This window comes from Piliocolobus tephrosceles, chromosome 1, assembly GCF_002776525.5.
Source record: "Piliocolobus tephrosceles isolate RC106 chromosome 1, ASM277652v3, whole genome shotgun sequence".
In the NCBI taxonomy this organism is placed as follows: Eukaryota; Metazoa; Chordata; class Mammalia; order Primates; family Cercopithecidae; genus Piliocolobus; species Piliocolobus tephrosceles.
The window spans coordinates 200,263,614-200,271,940 of record NC_045434.1 but is presented as its reverse complement, the minus strand read 5'-3'; the positions used below and the strand labels follow the sequence as shown (position 1 = coordinate 200,271,940).

General features: G+C 44.7%; 1 protein-coding gene across 7 annotated transcripts in view; it reads left to right on the top strand.

The window, feature by feature from the left end:
- Positions 1–1,866: 1,866 nt before the first annotated feature.
- ZBTB40 (zinc finger and BTB domain containing 40) overlaps positions 1,867–8,327 on the top strand; it is a 78,272-nt gene continuing 71,811 nt past the window's right edge. For 3 of the 7 annotated variants that reach the window (XM_023219722.2, XM_023219718.2, XM_023219717.2), the window contains exons 1-2: positions 1,867–2,020; positions 2,673–2,900. The gene's annotated coding sequence lies outside the window, so the exon portion shown is untranslated. The remainder of the gene's footprint in view (positions 2,021–2,672; positions 2,901–8,327) is intronic. The other 4 variants (XM_023219716.2, XM_023219720.2, XM_023219714.2 and 1 more) reach the window with 2 other exon arrangements.

Below are 8,327 nucleotides of genomic sequence, written 5' to 3'. Positions count from 1 at the left end.
TCCAACCTCTGCCTCCCGGGTTCAAGCGATTCTCCTGCCTCAGTATCCTAAGTAACTGGGATTACAGGCACCTGCCACCATGCCCAGGTAATTTTTCTATTTTCAGTAGAAACGGGGTTTCGCCATGTTGACCAGGCTGGTCTGGAACTCCTGACCTCAGGTGATCCGCCCACCTTGGCCTCCCAAAATGCTGGGATTACAGGCATGAGCCACCAGGCCCACAGCTCACACCTGTAATCCCATTAACTCGATAAATATTTCTAGAGTACCTACTATGTGCCAAGCACCCTTCTAGGTGTTTGTCTGCTAAATCTAGCAATCCTACGTTCCCACTAAAAGAGAATGTGAGGCTGGTGGAAATGAGGGCTTAGGAGACACAACAGCTGTAGGTGTGGTTCCAGTGACTACAAAAGTGACTGAATATCAGCTACAGTAAATCCGACCCTGAATGTAACAGTGACATGAGTATAATAGTGAAAGTGACTAATTGGGCACAAGGGTATGAGGACAACTGTGTACCCTGAAGGGGCCTGTTAAATACTGGCTTGACTGTGTGGCAGAGAAAGTGGCTGCATGACAATGAAAGTGAAAACAACAGAAAGGGCAACAGCTGGGCAAACAGAGTGCTATTTTGAACAGAACTGTTTGAAGTTTATGGTCATTGACAGTAGCTGCATGTCAGACAGTGACAGTAAATATGATCGACCGGGAGACAGCAACTATGCAAGTGACAGTTCTGCCCAGTAGATTGAATTTATGATGTAAAACGGTGATGGGGTGAGTCAGTCTGCCAGAGACAGCTCTCGGAACGACTGAATATTGACATTGCGAATGGAACAGCTATAACCACAGAGGAAGCTAGACGTTGCACTAAGACGGCTGGATTTGGGTGCGTAACTGGCAGGGATAGAAAAAGTGGCTGCATGTCAGTGACAGGGTGACTGTGTTCAGTGGGCCAGCGCGGAGGTGACTCAGTATGCTACTGCTAGATCTGATTTAAATGTTTGTGTAAGGAAGGTGGCAAGGGGACGCTTCAACAAGGGACGCATAGTGTGTGAGAAGGAAAATGAGCAAAAGAAAAGCTAGGGCTAAATCCCTAAGCCCCTAAATCCCAAAATTGGGAGGTGCGAGAGGCAGGATCAAGATGCCTCCAGGACACCTTCAGCCCACTGCACCCCACCGGCGCCAAGCATCTCCCACTAAGAGTGGGACGCTGGGGACGCGGCTCAGGTTGCCTCGCCATCTCGCACGTGAATGTGTTGTTTTGGAAAAACGAAGCCTTTTGTGTTCACTTTCTTGCCATTCTTTGAAACAAACTCCTAACCCTAGTGCTGCCCAAGCGAGAGACTGCGGAGCTCCATTACAACTTTCCCTAGAGCCGGGCACCGTGGCTCACGCCTGTAATCCCAACATTTTGGGAGGCCGAGGCAGTTGGATCATCTGAGCTAAGGAGTTCGAGACCAGCCTGGCCAACATGGTGACATCCGGTCTCTACTAAAAATAGCAGAGAAAAAAAATTAGCCGGGCGTGGTGGCGCGCGCCTGTAATCCCAGCTACTGGGGAGGCTAAGGCAGGAGAATCGCTTGAACCTGGAAGGCGGAGGCTGCAGTGAGGCGAGATCGCGCCACTACACTCGCCTGGGAAACAAGAACGAAACTCCCCTCCCCAAAAAAAAACAACAACAACTTTCCTTAGGAAGTGTGGGGAGGGAAGGAGGGCGTGGCCAAGATTAGAGGTCAGAGAAGAGCCTAGCAACCGGCCGGCCCCGCGGTCCTAGCATTGGTGGAGAGCGAGCGCGTGACGCATACCCCGCCCCCAGCACGTGACCGCGGCGCGCGGGGCAGGTCGGGCTGCCCCCTCCCCTCTGATACCCATTGCGCGCCGGCCTCAAGATGGCCGCCTTCTGGCGTCTCTGGCGCTGTTGAATGGCGAAAGCTTTATTGTTCCCTTCGGGCAGGAGTGTTCGTGTCCTCTATGGCGCTGTCAATAAAGAACGGCAGTTTGAATCGGTGCTGAACAGGTAACCATAGAAACGGGGCTGGGACTCCGCGTGGAGACCCTTTTTGCAGCGGAGGCCCGGTTGCGTCCTAAGTGAGGGGTGTACACAGACCCTTCCGCGTGGCGAAACCGCGGGACTCTGCCGAGTCACAGCCGCCTCACCTACACCCCGGACGTGCTCCCGCCGGGGCGGCCTGCATCCCTAGCGCAGGGTCTGCTGTAGAATGCAGAGGAGAGAGACCGCGGGGACCCACTCAGGGCGCCAGGCCGGGCCTGACACCGCCTGGGGCCTGTTGTCGCCACGCACCTCCCTCTCGGCACGTCCAGAGGCCTCTTGTCGCAGTCTCACTCCCCCTCCCTTCAGGTCCCTTCGCCGGGCGTCAGCGGACTACGGCCTTGGGCCTAATCCATCCCGCTCTTCTCTCTTCCCCTCTCGGTCTTTGTTTACATTTTCAAATGGTTGGGGGGAAGAATATTTCATGTAATTTGAAAAAGTTCTATGAAATCAAGTCCATAAATGACGTTTTATTGGAACACGACCATGTTCATTGTTGATGTATTGTCTATGGCTGCTTTCCTGCCAAGAGGGCAGAGTTGAGTAGTTGCGCAGCCGTTGCTTGGCTTTAATCGGCTGGCTCACAAAGCCAAAACTATTTCTTTCTGGTCCCTTACAGCAAACGTCTGCTGACGCCTGCCCTAAACACAAGTAGATTGGATCAGTGTTGTCATCCAGCTATTCCTCTCGTCCCTTCTCCTGGAGTGGGAAACGAGTTAAAACTTCGAGATGCACCGAGAGCGCTTTAGTTGACAAACACTCTGGCTTCCCTTCTGGTCTTACTATTCAGAGTTTCTCCTGCTTTGAATAGCAGTGATACCATGCAGCTAGTGCTACAGTGAACCAGGTGCTTTATTTATATTCATACAAGTGTTGTTGTACTTTATGACCACGCTTTATAAGTAAGTATGGTATTTCCATTTTACAAAAGAGGAAGAAGTTGGTTCTGAGTGGTTAAGATATTTATAGGTGTACTAGGTTATAGGGCTGCCAAATTGAGCCCGTCCCTGGGAGCCCCCTGCCTGATGGCATTGGTCAAACTGTTTGGATTTTATTCTTTCATGTCTTTTCTACCTGGAATTGTTGGCTCTTCCCTGGAATTGTACCCAGATCTTTGTATGGTTATTGGAGATTTAATTACAATCTCAAAGTGCAATTTTTTTTTCTACTTAGCTAAATCATCAAACTTCTGCCCCTCCTTTCTAATATAAACACTTTTCTTCTATGTCAGTAGTCCCCAAACTTGGCTATTCATCAGTGATTTAACAAACGGTTTCAGAACACCGCATGCATGTACGCATGCATTCATTAATCAGTTAGTGTTTGTTGAACACTTATTGTGTACCAGAGACGTTTCGAATTCCTCTAAATACAGTGGTGAACAAGACAAACACGATTTCTGCCCTTCCATGGAATTTAAATTCTGTATGGGGCTTGGACAAGTGGTATACAGGTAGACAAATATAATTTCGAATACAGCTGTAATAGCATCATCATAGTAAAATTAGTAGTTGCTATTTATTGAGTGATTATTTTGTGCCAGGTACTGTGCTAAGTGCTTTATTTATATGGACTATCATTTAATCCTCACACTAATACTATGACATAAGTAGTATTAGTATTACCATTTTACACATAGAGGAAACAAACTCACGGAGTAGAGATGTTCGAGGTTACATAGCTAATGCATTCATCTGGGAGCTGAAGCTAATCTGATCACACTTGCCACCCTGTATTGTTTCATGTGTTTATTGTCTTTCCTACTAGTTTAGGAGGTCCTTAAGGGCGGGGACCACACCTTACCTGTTGTATCCTCAGCTGCTAGCCAGTACCCATAACCTGGTGTTTGCAGGTAAATACTAAGGAAACAAATCCAGGTCATTCATTGAACAAGTTTTTCTTTTCTTTTCTTTTCTTTATTTTTTTGAGATGGAGTCTCACTCTGTTGCCCAGGCTGGAGTGCAGTGGCGCAATCTCGGCTCACTGCAACCTCTGCTTCCCAGGTTCAAGTGATTCTCCTGCCTCAACATCCTGAATAGCTGGGACTACAGGCATATGCCACCACGCCCAGATAATTTTTTTTGTATTTTTAGTAGAGATGGGGTTTCACCATGTTGGTCTTGAACTCTTGACCTCAAATGATCTGCCTGCCTTGGCCTCCCAAAGTGCTGGGATTATAGGCGTGAGCCACCGCGCCCAACCTCAAACAAATATTTTAGTGTCTCCGTGTACCAAGCACCACTGTCTAGGTCCTGTGATTACCAGAGTGAGCAAGATGGACCTGGGGCTCTGTTCTGGAAGCTAAAGCCTAGTGTCAAGACAGGAAAGAAATAACAAAGTTATTCCAAATTGTGGCAACGCTCTAAAGGAAATAAAACAGCGCCGAGAGAGACACTAAACTGGGAGACTCACTTTTTCTCTGGGTGGTCAGGGAAAACCTGTCTTAAGAAAGGTAGTTTAAGCTGAAACTTGTTGAGTTACAAGGAACTAGGCTAGCAAGAAGGGGAAAGGGAGAGACGAAGCTGGGAGGAAGAACTCTTCAGCAGGTTCGGAGACTAAGGTGGGTAACAACTTGAGATGTTGGAGAACTCAAAGGGAGTCACTGTGCTGTGGTTCACTGCTGTGCTCAGTCCCTGGCCCCGAACCCAGCTACTACCGAGAGAACTGCATGCCCAAGGGCAAGTTACAGATTAGTTATCTCATCTGGAAAATGAATGATGGTGCCTCCTCAAAGGGTTGTGCAGATTAAATAAGAGAAACTGTATTCATAGCTATGGTATTTTCTTTTTATTGTTGTTACACATATTGCTGAATAACTAAATTTAGCTCCAAATGGAAACTTTATAAAGTGCTAACTAATAACAAAAATCCAGAAATACATTACAGACAAAATTAAGAATGGGGGATCCATTTAAAAATAGAAGCCCACTACTTTTTATCTCCAGAAAGAGGGGAGCAGATCTTGTTTTTTCTTAGTGTTTCTGCTTGGAGAAGAACTTCTCCAAATGGCATCTAATTTTTTTAAAGCCAAATTATACAGCTGTCTATGCAGAACACTTTTCAGCATTTTAGTGTTTTAAGTTGGAAACTACTTGTGTTCCTCCATCAAAGGTGTATTTATTCTCTTAAGGCATTCTAAACAAATGTTAGACTTCTTTTAGTTGGTGGCAATTTAAAAATTTGTTTGCAAATGATTTCAAGTTTCCTCCAAAAGTTTTCAAAATAATGTCACATACCCTAAAACAGTATGGCATGCTTTGAAGCAAATGGCAGGCTTTTTGAATAAGTAAAAAATAGGATAATGTTTGGGTTCATAAATGTAAGAAATCAGAAGCAATAATAAATCAAGGGAACTATGTAAGAAGAACAGCATGGCAAGTGTCACTCTAAACTCTCCCCAGTAACCATATTGCACATGTCATCAGAAGACACAATCCAACCCTGCAAACGTAGCAAAGAACTGGACAGAGAGTGGCATGTTAGTACCGTGTTAAACAGCACGCCTGAATTAAATTGCTGTTTTAGGTTTGGGTGGGACCTTTGCATCTAAAGTATTACAGTTTTACTCTGTGATTTGCATCTGTTGGGTTCCAATAAAGAGCAGGTGCTAACACTAGCTCTGAAGGATAATATGAAACTGCAAGAAGAGCCAGGGCATACCAATTTGTTTTTCAATCTATTTTATTTCAGTTCAAAGCATCATTGCAGACAGGCAGTCTAGGAAAACGAGCCACACTTTGGCAATACTCACCTGCTTTTGGAGATTGAGGAAGACTGAGTATAACCCAGGTGTGGCTTGTTTTCTTGGACTATCTGTCCACAATGATGTTTTGAACTGAAATAAAATAGATTGAAAAACATATTGGTATGCCCTGTTGCCTCATACTGAGTATTTACATTACCCTTCTCGAGTACTGCCTGAACCAGCACCCTGGGGGAAGGCAGTGACCCCTCAGCCTCTTTCAACTCTTCAGCAAAGTGAGCTCTTTGATTTTCACAAGGAAATTAAATTGGGATATGTGGTTTTCTGGATCTCCAATAGTCTGCCTTCCAAAGCCATCATCTGGATAATGTGGAGAAAACAAGCTACTAACCACATAGAGGAAATAATTAAATACTAAGGGTGTTGAAATTCAGAGATGAGATTGTCACTTTCTGTAAGTCTTGCAGAGAGTGCAGTATTTCATTTGCAGAGAGCATACAGTTTTGAGACTCTGGCAGCCCTCAAGAGAGAGAAGGATAAGGAAAGAAAGCCAGCTTTCCTTACATTTCCCTAATGTTATTTAACTCCAAATCCTCAAAATTATGATGCCACGTATTTCATTTCCTCACATAAATGTATTATACTGATCCATGTAAGTCAGAGATTGTTAATTTCAGGGTAAATGGTTGAATTTCAAGAGACCGATGAATCCTTTGAAGTTGCCTGCAAATTTGTGTGAATGTCATTTTTTTCTGGGGAGAGAGCCAGTTACTTTAATCTGATCTCAGAAAGGCCCTTGACCCTTTAAAAGGTACAGAGCCATTTAAATCACATGTTAACACCATCTAACTGAAGGCATGATGAGAATCTCCCCTGAAACCAGGTGCTGTTTCACTGCTCTGTAACCTTAACCTCAGAGTTTAAGTCTTATCAGTCTTTGTTTTCTGTCTAAAGTGGTCAAGCATAGTTGAATGTTTGTGTAATGTAGGTATCTACCCAACGAACTGCTTCATAAATGCCTTAGAGATGGTTGTTAATTTACATGAGACCAGTGAGATGTGGACCTATTGTCTAGGCAACCTTGTTAGCAGATATCATAATGTTTCTACTGATAGAGGAAAGGAAGAGGTAGTGGAATTCCACTACTTTGTTTATAGGCATCGGCTTGTTACAGATGGAGTCAGTTCCTCAGACTCAGGAAAGTTGGGTTAAAAGGGAAAGAAGGCTGGGCACAGTGGCTCACACCTGTAATCCCAGCACTTTGGGAGGCTGAGGCAGGAGGATCACTTATGTGAGCCCAGGAGTTGAGGCTGCAGTGAGCTATGAGCAGACCACTGCATTCCGGTTGAGACCCCCACCTTTTTTTTTTAAAGGAAAGAAGAAGAGGGGAGGGGATAGACTTGAGGAAGCAGAGGAGTAAGGAAAGATAGGCTGTTTCCCTGCATTTGTCCAGAAGAGCCCCCTCCCTTTATATCTGTGAAAAGAAAGAGCTTCTATATTGAGACAAAACCTATCTGAGAACTTAAATAATACTGGGACCTTTGAAAAAGTCAATTCATAAATGTAATTTCTGGTTTTATTAGTACCCAAAGGGAAACAAAAACAAGGAAATATCTTTACCTTAGGTTATTCTGTAAAACTGGTACCTCAATAGAAAACTCCTATAGGCCAGAGTTTGGCTCATAGAGTGTTTAAAAAGTAGTTACTTCCATTTAAACATTAGAGATTGTCTGTCTAACTGACCCCTGGAGGCGTTTGCTTGAGTGACCTCTGCTGCAGGCACTAGCGTGGTTCTGGAACAGGACCAAACAATAGAGGATGCTTTATGAAAGAAAGGGGCCAGGAAGGATGAGGAAATTAGAAACAAAGGATTATAACTGTAAATAATAGCTTTTGAGGCTCCAAATATTGATATTTGTTGGTTAATATTCGTTAATTAGTGTTAGCTATAGTGGGGTTATTTTTAGTGTTAAAGGTGAACAATAGGTGATTCTATTTCTTATTTTGGGAAAATACTATAAGAGGTAATCTAACCTGCTAGTTTCATCCTATTTCTCAGCTTTCTAGGACTGGGGCCTGACCACTGAGTCTTCCTGAGTTTGCTTTCTTGACTCCTTTTGCTCCTTGTCCCCATTAGCTCCGGAAGATGGTCTTCAGGGCATTGGCAGCAGTGAGTTTGCCATCTTTCTTCCACCTGGTACTTCTCCCTGGTTCTTAGGCTCAGTGGATGGCACCACAGAGTTGCCAAAGGCAGAAACCTGGGAATGGTGCCATGATCTTCTCTCTCAGCACATATTTAATTAGGCTACAAGACTGTTGATTTCTTCTACCCTTTCTCTTCCTTCGGTTAAAGCTGCTGTAATCTCTTGTCCTGGGATATGAAACAGCCTTCTAGTTGGTCAGCAGCTTTCAGCTTCGCTGCTTTCCAGTCTGTTTGGTACACTGTTACCAGTGGTCTTTATAAAGCACAGATCAGAATATGTGATTCCCTTGCTTTAAAACTCTTGGATGGCCTGCCTGCCCTTAGGATGGCCCAGCAAGTGCTACCCTCCAACTCTGGCTGTGCCTGTA